The following is a 12917-nucleotide window of genomic DNA, read 5'->3' as shown; positions in this document are numbered from 1 at the left end:
GTCATATGTGTATCATCCAGAGATGACCAGTGGCAACATTTTCATATCATTTATTTCAGTAATTTTTAGTTTACTTATTTTTACATAATTGAGTTCACACTATTTCACATCATGCTGTTTTCACTTATATGCATTTTCCCTTGCACAAAACATCCTATCATCATTTGTAATTGCTGCAATATTCCATTGCATGGTGCTATAATTCAACCATTTACCGGTCTTTGGAGAATGAGGATGTTTTCATGATTTACACATACCTAATACAAATCATTGGGAGCTTTCAGAGGCTGAGAGGTAAGGCCCCTGAGTCAAAGCACAGGACGAGTCTTGTGCTCTCAGTACCGATAGCCAAACTGCCTCCCAGCAAGGCTGCATGCAGCACTGTTCACTCCAAGGGTGATGTGAGAATAGCTGCCCCGGCACACTTCAACAACGCAAAGTGCTCCATGGGGGCACCTAGCAAAGATGGTTTTATTAGGTAGTAAGAAGGGGAAAAACACATTTTATATTTGGACGTTAGGAGCAGAGATATATTACTGTGAAGCTAAGAAACCGTAATCTTTAGAGCCTTCCACTTGACTAAGCCCTGCCCATTCTCATTCTAAATAATCTATTCACTTTTGTACCTAATTTTGTGTTATTTTCATAAAGGGGGCTCCACAAAATGTGGATGGATCCATCACTGTCTAGGAAGAACATTCAAGGCTGTGTTGGATAAACCAGTGACACTTTCCACAAACACAGAGCTAAACTACATTGCCCGGCCTTTCCTGCGTGTGCCACAGCTGGGATTAGGTTCTGGCTAAAGGAAGGTGACATGCTGGCTAGACATTGATGCCCTGTGTAACTCCACTGACCACTTTGTTAGAGGACTTGGTGAACAGCAGAATTAATTAGGGGAATAGGAGAATGCACTTTAAAGTGATCAAATACTTCACTCTTATTGTATTGTCACTGATATTTTGGGGTCATTTATAACAGCTTTTAGCATCAACTACAGTGACTAAAGCAAAGCCTTCCAAAACTTAGCCACACATGACCTGTCCATCTTGCTGGCTCTCTTTGGATGCCTGTATCACAACTGCCTTACTAATTTGGCATCTTTCATTCTTACTTCCAACCCAAGCAAGCAAACTGATTTACACCAAGTGTGCACACTTGTATCTGATGGCCTCAGATTTCACTGCTGCAAACCTGCTTCTGCCACGCAGTATGTAAAAGTGAAGCCCAGAACCCTAAGCCACATCTTCCTCTTAAAAGCACACTCTGAGCAGTACAGACTAAGCTCTTCCTAATGAGGAGATAGAGCAAGTGGCAGAGTTAAACAATTTCCATCAAACACTTTAGAATCCTGAGTTTTCTACAAAGGAGCACAGATGTTCATATCTCTGACAACAGCCAGAAGCCTCTGCCAGCACATCAGCCCATTTCAAGAGAAAAACAGACACAAATACTAAGTATATGCCAAGTTTCCTCTCAAATAGCTTTCCCCCGTTTTCTTATTTCATCCAGTTTGACGTTCTTTCTACCTTGCCCACCACATATTTTCTGATCTCCCAGTGCTCACCCATTTTGCAATGATCAGCCAGAAGGGCTCAAAATTGCTTGCATCCTTCCGAAATACATTCTGCTCTATATCCAACAACTTCCTCAAGCACCTTATCAAAATATTACACGTTCCTTTGGGCCACAATTAAAGTTCTCACCCCAGATGCTATAAATCTTTCCCTGTGAGGATAGTCCTCATGATATCAAAGCTAAGAACAGTCAAGCCTGGAGATTCTCGAATATAATCAAAACTTCTAAACGCCGGGCTGTTTTGAAGCCAGCACATCAATTCATTCCTGGATTCTTAGGGGCTGAATATGCAGCAAATGGATGAAGTTGCAAAAGGAAGGGGTGGAAAATTAAAGGCTTTATCAAAACAAGATTGCAATGGATTTCTGAATATTCTTCCAACAGACAGGGATAAAAACAGCCATGCATTATAGACTTCAGCAGAAGAGGGCTGGCCAAAAGGGTTAACCATTTTCATTGGTCAAAACTGGCCCCTCTGCTTGGAGTTTACAATGCAGTGGGACTGAACCACAAGAAGCTGAGGCCAAAAGTGATGGGCAGTGGTGTTTCTGACCTGAGTGGGACCAGGAAGCCAACCTATCCTCCCAAAATGTAGACAAGGGGTGCCTCTGTCCCCATACAAAGGATGACCTTTAAAGAATGCAGTTCCCAAGCCAATTGCATTGTGCAACTCAGATATTTGTGGTCTCATCTGACTGGTTAGCTCTCATGCTTAGAACATCTGGCTAACAAGATTAAAGCCTATCCCAGGATAAGAAAATTAGCTTTCCTCTATTTCAACACCACAGACTCATCCTCATCCCAATTTGAAACAGCTACACGAAGCGGGCAAACAATATTTATTGATTACCCATTATATGCACAGCATCGAGGAATAAATTCAATGGGGAAATGAGCCTGCATTATTCATCAAAGTCTTTTCCAGCCCTGGAAGAGTCTTATTTCTGTGAGTTTAGAAAAAGAATTTACATTTCTCTGGCCAAGAGGCTGGAGTTATTGGCTTAATTCATCAGCTTTTTTTCCCCCCAAAAATCTGTGCTTCGCTTTGGCCTAAGGGACCTGGTACAAGTCACAACACATCAGCAATATTAATAGAGAAGCTCGTGTGGTTTTCCTGCTTCTCTTAGAGGATTCAGCTATACGCAGGAACACACAAGACTTTTAGGGAATTTTGTTTAGTCATGAAGCAAATGGCTTTCATAATTTTAAATGTTTTGATGGATTTTTAAAACACTTAAACAGGTCTACAAGTAGATAGATGAAGCAGGCAACACTTGCCTTCCTATTTAGAAAAAAAGGGTTTTAAAATTCATTTACTGATTGTGTAAACTCCAAAATGTTTTCTAGTAATGATGCACTACAAGACTTCTTTGGAAATCTAAAAATCGGACAAGCATGATGCCACACTAAATGAAGTCATGACGCCTGAAGATACCTCCAAAGGCCATTTCAGACTCTCTGGGCTTGGGGAAAACCATTTAGATAATTTTCTACCTAGAGTTCATAACAAAAGCTACCATTTATTGGCCACAGCCCATGAGCGAAGCCTGTTAAGTCTGCACAGCAAACTCTAGAGGTCTGTATTGTTACCCCCATTTTACAGATGGGGAATTGAGATTCAAAAGCATTACATAACTTGCTTAAATTTTCATATCTGGTAAACCAAGAAAATGGGATTCAGGTCCCACTCCTTCAGGCTCCTGGTGCCATGCTCTTAGTGAGGCACCCATGTCTTCCGTGTTACAGGTTATCACCCTAAAATATATAGGGAAAAACATGGCACCATCTCCCTTCAGTAACATATGTCATAATTTCATCAGACATTCATCTTATAACCTGCAGTAAACTACAGATATGATTAAGCCTGTGTCTCTTTACCTAATGTCTAAAGATACTTCTGAGGCTAAATAAAACTCACAGTTGGCCGGGTGCGGTGGCTCACACCTGTAACCCCAGCACTTTGGGAGGCCAAGCTGGGAGGATTACCTGAGGTTAGGAGTTTGAGACCAGCCTGGCCAACATGGTGAAAGCCCGTCTCTACTAAAAATACAAAAATTAGCCAGGCGCAGTGGTGGGCGCCTGTAATCCCAGCTACTCAGGAGGCTGAGGCAGAAGAATCGCTTGAACCTGGGAGGCAGAGGTTGCAGTGACCTGAGATCGTGCCACTGCACTCCAGCCCGGGTGACAGAGCCAGACCCTGTCTCAAAGAAAACAAACAAACAAACAAACAAACACCTCACAGTATTCTACTGTATTTCATTTTTGAAACATTGATTCCTATTTTTTTTATATATGTGTTTGTCTCTTTTCTGCCGATAGTTTATTTCACTCTACAAGGCTTTATGGATCATACCAAAATCAATTTCTTCTCAGGGAAATACCGCCTTGGGAAAACTCAGGTGTCCACAAGAAACCTAGCAAAGAATTTGACAGATACTGTCCGATTCATTACCCTTTCTCTTTTTTAAAAAATAAATGCCCTCTACCAGAGAAGCCGCATTTCTAATCACTAAAACACCCATCTCTGAAAGTGATGATGCCCTTCCCTTAAACAAAATGATCTTCTCTGGATGAAGTGTGTGTAAGTACTTGTAGGGGCTACGCTGGGTGGTCATCATTGGACCTCATGGGTAGGGGTCCCTCTAAAGCAGGGAATCCCCTGTGGAATGCAGATCAAGGTCCAGTGGGGCACTTGCCCACTTCCCAGGACAACCAAGCAAACTAAGAGGCCAGGAGCATGCCACCAACAGATCATCATTTCCTCCAGAGCAAACTGGTCTTCGTCAGCCACAAATTCTTTCAAGAAAAAGATAGGCAAGTAGAAAAGCCATATATGCTTTGATCTTCTTTACCTTTTCCTGCCAGCACTGACCACCTGGGCAGCTCCAAATCTCCAGTCCAGTGGACTAAAAACTTCTCATACTGTACAAACATTAGCCAGTTTTCCTATGCTAGAAACAAGTAATGCAAAGAAAGCTATCATCCTTCCATGAGTCCTTCTCAGTACTCATGGGCAGCGATTCAGTATCCCACAGTAGGCTACCTAGTTTAGAAAATTGATAGATGGATGGATTGTCCCATACCCACAGGTATGAGCTGATAAGATTCTGAGTCCTATCCATTTTATGTCTGAACAAACCACATATACTCCTCAAGAATTTGTCAATATTAGCAGTTGGGCTAGGCCTTAGAGATTCTGGCACATTAGCAAAATGGCCAAAAGCCTGGGAATCAAAATATGGTTGTGATCTGAAAATTCCAACCAATGACACAATTTAGCAATGCCGAAAAACCTACAGAGATGATTTTCAAACATTACTCACTTCACAAATAATCTGTCCTGTAATGAGTGTTCAAGCTCAATGCTGTTCAGAACTGGGTTTCTTAGCAAGGGTGACCAAGAGACCTATTTCAATCTGGGGACCTCTTGGAACATTTTGTTTTAAACTTCCCAAAGAGTAACACACACCAAAACTAATAATTATTACACATTTTTAATAATAATAATAATAAACCATTTTGTTATAGAATGGGAAAGATTCCAATCCATCAACAGCTTATTCAACGAATATTTACTGAGGCTGTGTTATCACTGCCTCATACTAGAAACTGGGAAAACAAAGATGAAAGATGAAAAAGGCAAGCCCTCTGCCTTGAGAAGACCCAGGAAATGCTAGGGTTTCCAGTCTTTATAGATTTATGGTTTTCTTAGTCAATTCAGGATGCTCTAACAAAGTACCATAGACTAGGTGGCTTATTAACAACAGAAATTTACTTCTCATAGTTCTAGAGGCTGAAAATGTGAGATCAGGGTGCCAGCAGGGTTGGGTTCTGGTGAGGGCGCTCTTCTCAGCTATGGACTGCCAACTTCCCGTTATGTCTCACATGACAGAAAGAGCAGTAGAGAACTCTCTTGGGTCCTTTTTATAAGGGCACTAATGCCAGAGGGCTCCACCCTCAGGACCTAAGGCCCTCCCAAAGACCCCACTTTCTAATACCATCATATTAGGTATGAGGATTTCAACACAAGAATTTGGAGGGGTGGGGGTGTAGGCACGAACATTCAGTGCATCATGATTGTTATCCAGAATTATTTACATGTGTCTCCTTATATCTGTGTCTTGTCCACTGGTTCAATGCTGTACCACCAATTCCCAGCATGCTTGGCACATGGGAGGCACTGGATGTCTATCTGTTGAATGAATAAATTAATGAATGACATAAGCTCTGCCAACAGCTAGTTTTGGCTTTGGCCAAGTAATCACAAACCTCAGATTTCCCATGTGTAAAATGAGTTTAAAACATTAGGTTCCCCAAATAGGTGCTCCACAGAGTATTGGTTCTGCAAAACGTAATGGGTTTTATTGCAGAAAAAGGGAACCTGTGGCTAAGTGAGTTTGAAAACAATCAATATTACAAAAGAAAGCTGATTTCTACTTGAGTCTTCTCCATCTGTAATACGCTGATATACTGAGAACTTCTCAGGGGATGTCCTAGGCAGAGTCCCCCACTCCAATGAGGCTATAAAAATCATCATTTGCAACTCTCCAGAACAAGGCTCTGGACCCTCATGCCTAGCAGTTTAACACCAACAAAAGGATCCATTCTTCAACATCTTCTTTGATGTGAACTATTCTCAGGGAGCTAAGATGGACAGAGGTGTGCTCCCTCCTTCACCTCAGCTCTTTCTGGCTCTATGGCCCTGGGCAAGTTACCCAACCTCTCTAAACTTAAGAGTTCTCTCTCTCTCTCTCCCTCTTTTTTACTGAGATGGAGTCTCATTCTGTCACCCAGGCTGGAGTGCAGTGGCACAATCTTGGGTGACTGCAACCTCCGCTTCCCGGGCTCAAGCGATTCTCCTGCCTCAGCCTCCGAAGTAGCTGGGATTACAGGTGCCCGCCACCAAGCCCAGCTAATTTTTGTATTTTTAGTAGAGACAGGGTTTCACCACATTGGCCAGGCTGGTCTCGAACTCCCGACCTCAGGCGATCCGCCCTACTTGGCCTCTCAAAGTGCTGGGTTACAGGTGTGAGCCACCATACCCATCCTGAATTTGCTATAAAATAAAATACTAGTAGTAATTAATTCAAAAATGGCCTGTAGTGAGAACTAAATGAGATAATATATATAAATCACTTGGTACCACTCAGAGGAGACGCTCTGTAAAGGTCAGCTCTCCTTGTTATTATTCACAAACATACCAGCATCTTATTTGGATTCCAGTCTTAAGGTCACCAACAGGTAAACTTTGGCAAGTCAGTCCTTGTCTCGCCTCAGAAGTGGCACAGACAAAATCCAGGTTTTTGGCTTACCTCAGTGTTTCCCAAACTCTAGTTCTTCAAAGACCATTTCCTAGCCTATTTTACTCAGTATTTCTCTTACAATTATTGTATGTTAGTCTCATCCTAAACAAGGAAATCTAGGAAATCACAGGTTTGATGTCTTTGTTATTCTTTTTCCAAGACACATGAAAATGAATAAAAAACTATTTAAATACTTCTTAAAAGCCAGCATTATACCTAACTCATTTTCAATGCCATACACCGAGAAACATTTACTCAGGATTTTTATCCAAGATCCTTCTGCTAAAACGATTCTATATCTTTTTTCCTGAAAAAAAGAAAAAAATCACAAACTAAACTATGCAAACACTAACCTAAGTCCCCTAAGACAATACAGTAGTTCAGACCACAAGGGGGTCTTCTTTAGAAACTAGATTCAAATCTAGTTTCTAAGCTAAACATCTGAACATCAGAGATCACAGAAGGTGCGGAGATGACTCTATGGCTTTCCAAAGAAAGAATGACATCAACTTCCAGAATACAGTGACATCTCTGTGATGTGCTACGTTAGCTGAGATATGAGGACGCATTTTTAAAGATATGTTTCAGGCTAAGACTTTTTCAAATTAAACTAAAATTCACAAAAAGCCATTGCTGTCCCTCCAGGAAAAACACCTGCTTTAGAACTCTTGCAGCTCTGCATGGAAGAATCCTGTCACCTCAGTCTGGGTCAGCAGTGACCAACATGCAACGTGTCACAGATCACTCTGATAGGAATATCACCCTCCTTCAGATGCCACCAAAACTGACACCACTATAGGATGGCTGAAAACCTATAAAAATATTTTAGATTAGTCATAAATAAAATGACTCAGGATGATATTCTGCAAACATTTTATGGACTCCAAACATTAAGCCTTTTCAAAAGTAAAAGTGAGCCTAAGTGGCAGTGGATAATATCGTTATTTTTGCTTTTAACTGCAATTATTCCTAAGCCCTTTTAATAGCTGTCACTTATTCATTTCCAGGCTGTAGCAAATTATAGTAAGAGGAGAAGGGAGCTGACAGCTCATTTCTTCTGTGAATGGCATGCTCCTCCATTTCTGCAAGGCCTGTGGGCCCTACTTTATGGCACATTTACCATCCCCAGGAAAATCCTGCTAAAAGAAGCAATAAAGACAATAGTGCTCAAGTCTGCCAGCTTGGAGGCTTTGGGTACTCCAGCAGAGTTTCCCAGGCCTCCATGCATTCTGATCAACAGGGGAGAAAAATAAGTTATCCCCATAGATACCCCAAAGGCATTTCATCTTTTTTTCTACATGAAGGATGTATGCTTGGGGGGGGGGTGTGGCTTGGGGGGGCGTGTGTGTGTCTGTGTGTGCACACACACATGTTGGAGGGGAACAGAGACAGCTGGTTTCATTTGAAAGGAATTAATAATGCAGGTATTATTAATATCATAAACCTCATCCTCTTAGGACACATATCCCAGTGAAAAGAGAACTAGGTCAAAGGCACAAAACAGTTCATAAAAAATAAAATATTTTTGAATCTAAAATAGCACCTAATAAAAAAAAAACTGAGTGATCACTTTTGGCACCTAGAAAATGGTGCAGCCTGTCCCTAAATATTAAAGTAGTATGAATACAAAAACAACTTTTAAGAGGAGCTTTCAGAACTCAAGCTAATGAATCCAGTCATGTTGCTGCTTGGCAGTCTTGACTAAATGGAACATTCGACTCCAGACAGGGATTGGGCAGAACCAGCTAACCAATGTGTATATGCCTGGAGCCAATCTCATCTGTGTCACCAAAGCGATAATCAGAACCCAGAACCTTGGAATGACATTTCTTTTTGTAATATTGGTTCTTTTTTAAGTCAACATGTAGCCTAAAGATCAAAACAATCAAATGAAAATGTGTATTAGAAAGACCCCTAGGAAATATTTTCCACCACGTCTTCAGAAATGCAAAGACCCAACAGATGAAAGAAGAGCAATCCTGAAATTAATTGCTACTCAGAAGATCAGCTTTTTACTTTTTAATTAACATTCTGTCCTTAATCCAAGAGCCAGAAGAAAAACATACAATGTATAGTGCTTACGCACCTCTTACGGGGAAGTGTTAACCTTTCTTCCTCAGCCTTTCTCTATTTTCATCAAAATGTGTTTAAATTTAAGATGCAGTCTTGGCAGAGTGTGTAGCTCAGTGATGCAAATAGTGTGGGATGGTGTCACCCAGAACTCCATGTGTGGGAGAATAACTAGGAAATCAACTTTCCTTTTCTCTGTGCAACTCAATTTCATCCAGAGGAGGATGTGGGCACACGTACTGCAGGTTGTTGTTGTTGTTGTTGTTGTTATTTTTTTCCAACTGGGCAAGGGAGGAGGTATAGAGAGGAAAAGCCAAGTGATATTTTGGAAGGATTTGCAAAACACCTAGGTTTAAACTGTCAGGATCCAACTTGTCTTCTTCCCCACTCACCTCCTTCAGTGATTCCACATCCATTCTGGGTGCTGCAGACTAAGGGATGGAATAGTTATCCCTGTAACAGTCACAGATGTGGTAGGAAGAGGCTGGCACAGATCAGGCATCACAATGAGCAATCCCAAATACGTTGGAGTGATTTGTTTGAAACATCTCTTAAATCTTTCCTAGAGGTGCTAACAGGCAGGGAAAAGGGCTGATCTTCAGTTTCACCACTCTCCCATCTGGTCAGCTCTGAAAATCCCCTGCTGGGTATATTCTACATGCCAGGCAGTGGGCAGAGCACAGAGGATGCACAGATGACTGGCTACAGTACCATCACTATGTTCAGGTGCCCTCAGGCCAGCAGGGGAGATGGGAGAGTGAATGAACTGATGCGTTTTGTTTTTGTTTTTCTTTCTTGCACAGAGGCATGAACTAATAATCCTCTATGGAGGGCTGCTCAGTTAGAGGCCAAGAAGGTTTTCTGAAAGAGACATTTAAGATGGCATTAGGATGTGAAGGATGAGGAATGGAACTAGAGGGAAGAGGGACATAGAAGACATTCAGGGCATCCCTAAGGGGGCTTCAGACTACAATTACCTGGTGCAGAGTCTTTGTATAAATAGAGATTTTAGGAAATTACTCCAGAATCAGAATTTCTAGTGATGAGATCCCAGATTCTAGTTTTTGCAAGCTGCTGAGATGATTCTGAATGCAGCTGACTGACCTACAGATTTGTGTTTGGGATCCATCAATCACAACTAGCACCCTCCCTCCACATTTATAAATAGCTGAGAAAAATTTGGCATTGAGGGAGAGCACAGACGATAGTCAGGTTCAGCCCCAAGAATAGGGCTCTGGCCTCTTGATTCCAAATTCAATGTCTGGACCACCAGTCCCCATAGAGCTCCACCAGGAACATCATTTTCCATGAAGCACATCTTTGGCCAACAGGACACAGGCCTCTTCTGCCATCCCCACCTGGGTTTCTGCCTGCATGACAGTATCAGCCACGCATTGCAGCTGTGCCCATGGCGACCTCATCTTCCCCTGCAGAGGGCAAAGGCACTCCACATGTATCGTCATTTTCTGACCTCAAGTGCTCGAAGAATGAGTTAATGAATGAAGTCCACAAATAGGGCTCACAAAAGGCACTCCTCAGAGGCTATGGGAAGTATAAAAAAGGTCGCCTCTCCCAGACAGACCTTATTTTCTCTAAACCGACAAAAAACCAAAATCCAGAAATCAAACTGCGATACTGAAAAACACAGCAAACTTGAAATTTAAGCCTTAATGCAAACGACAGAAAATGCTGTGAAATTTCTTTGCATCTGTGAGCTCACCGGTGTCTCCTAATTCCATCCCTTTCAACCAGCGATGGCCTCTGGCCACAGAATTTTGGAGAAGAGGTTCAAAACTCATATATCCTCTCACATCTACTGTGTGCCAGCCAAGGCCAAAGAACCGCTGTTCGTTGATTATATTTTTTCATTTTATCTTGACAACCACACACTGGCATCATTTCCATCTATACAAGAGGAAACAGAAGCTATGAGAACTTAATAAATTTCCCCTAAGTCAGAGAGCAAGTGGGTGGTGATTAATTTCAACCTGGATCTGTGTAGGTCTGGATCCCACAAGGCAGCTCGGGGAAGTGTCTAAGGGAACAAATGGGACCAAGCCTCACAACAGGCACAAAGCCTGATTGAGCACTTTCTAGTGTGGCATAGTTACCTTAATGGACAGCAATCAGAGTAGTCTACCTTGGCCAGGTGCAGTGGCTCCTTCCAGTAATTCCAGTGCTTTGGGGGGCCAAAGCAGGAGGCTCACTTGAGGCCAGGAGTTTGAGACCAGCATGGGCAACATAGGAAGACCCCATCTCTACAGAAAATAAAAAGATTAGCCGGGCATGGCGGTGCATGTCTGTAGTCCTAGTTACTCAGGAGGCTGAGGTGAGAGGATGGTCTGAGCCCAGGAGTTCAAGGCTGCAGTGAGTTATGACTATGCCACTGTACTCCAGCCTGGGTGACAGAGCAAAACCCTGTCTCTAAAAAAAAATAATAATAATAAAATAATTAATTAAAAAAAGAATAGTCTAACTTGCACAGGGCTATATTGTTGGCTGGATGATCATAGTGTTTCTAAAAGTGGGAATAGATGAGAAGCCTACTAAATTTCTACTTGATGTGTATAAGTGGAAAAGTTCTAGGTCAAGTGAACAAAAGTATAATTTGAATCATAAAAACAGTCATGGTCCCTCAACCAATCCTCAGACTTGAGAGTCAGTTTACAGTGAGTTTATACTGGCTCAACTAGAATGAAAGGAAGGCTGGGTCCCTTTGAAATAGGACCCTGGTACACTGCCAGAAATGTATTCTGTTAATCTTTCTCCCAGCCTTCCCCAAGAAGACCTATGTACAACCTTTTACCAGGGTAACTGTGCACTGGGGAAAAAGGAATAATGAGATGTTTTGGGAACAAATGGAAATGGCTCTGAACTAACACTAATTCCAGAATACTCAAAACGTCACTGTGGCCTCAGTTAGTAGGGACTTATGGAGGCCAGGTGATCTATGAAGTTTCTTTGTTTTTGTTTGTTTGTTGTTTTTTGACACGGAGTTTCACTCTTGTTGCTCAGGCTGGAGTGCAATGGTGCGATCTCGGCTCACCACAGCCTCCGTCTCTCAGCCTCAAGCGATTTTCCTGCCTCAGCCTCTCGAGTATCTGGGATTACAGGCATATGCCACCACACCTGGTTAATTTTGTATTTTTAGTAGAGATGAGATTTCTCCATGTTGGTCAGGCTGGTCTCGAACTCTTGACCTCAGGTGATTCGCCCACCTCGGCCTCCCAAAGTGTTGGGATTAAAGGTGTGAGCCACCGCACCTGGCCTGATCTATGAAGTTTTAGTTCAGGTCCACATCACAGTGGGCCCAGTGGGTCCCACACCTCATCCTATGGACATTTCTTAAGTTCTGGAATGAATAATTGGAATAGGTATGCTCAGCAACTGCCAGGTTCTCCACACTGGGGAAGCAAGGAGTTGTTTGGTTATTGTACTGAGGGAGAAAGGGTATGTGAAAGGTCTGAGAATGTGGTTCCAAAGGCCTGAATATGCTCCATTTCCAGAGCGAACTGAGAACACAAGTTGGGGGTTTACCATGTGTGTGCTACTTGGCTTATAAGAAATGGGCTCAGCTCTGCACTTGAACATCAGGATAAATTGTTCCAGAGATGAAGAGCCAAGACACTATCAAGTTTCAATTGCTAGCTGAAACCCCTGATAACTGCTAGAAAAATAATATGCAATTATAGTCTAGAAACGTATATTATCAAGGCCACGGTGCTCTCAGAATGTAATAAATGAAATGTGGGTAACAACACATGTGGTAAAAATCCCAACCCCCAATGTGTATCACAGATGCTTCGTCACCCACAGGCACTGGGGAGGGAGGGAGGAAAAAACAGATGCTTCAAATTCAACACTGGCTGAACCGTGGATGAAGGGACAAAAAGCCAAGAAACGTTGTCTATGTTCTTTCCAGTTTGGGTCTTCAAATGTCTATGCCCTGTAGGCTCTTGGGTGACT

At 42.3% G+C, this 12917-nt stretch overlaps 1 protein-coding gene across 6 annotated transcripts in view; it reads right to left on the bottom strand.

Annotated features, from left to right (window-relative positions):
* Positions 1–12917, bottom strand: part of ELMO1 (engulfment and cell motility 1) — a 593731-nt gene that overhangs the window by 564733 nt on the left and 16081 nt on the right.

The sequence above is a fragment of the Pongo abelii genome, chromosome 6 (assembly GCF_028885655.2).
Source record: "Pongo abelii isolate AG06213 chromosome 6, NHGRI_mPonAbe1-v2.0_pri, whole genome shotgun sequence".
NCBI classification, from domain to species: domain Eukaryota; kingdom Metazoa; phylum Chordata; class Mammalia; order Primates; family Hominidae; genus Pongo; species Pongo abelii.
Note: the sequence above shows the minus strand (reverse complement) of the source record. Positions and strands in the feature narration are given on the sequence as shown.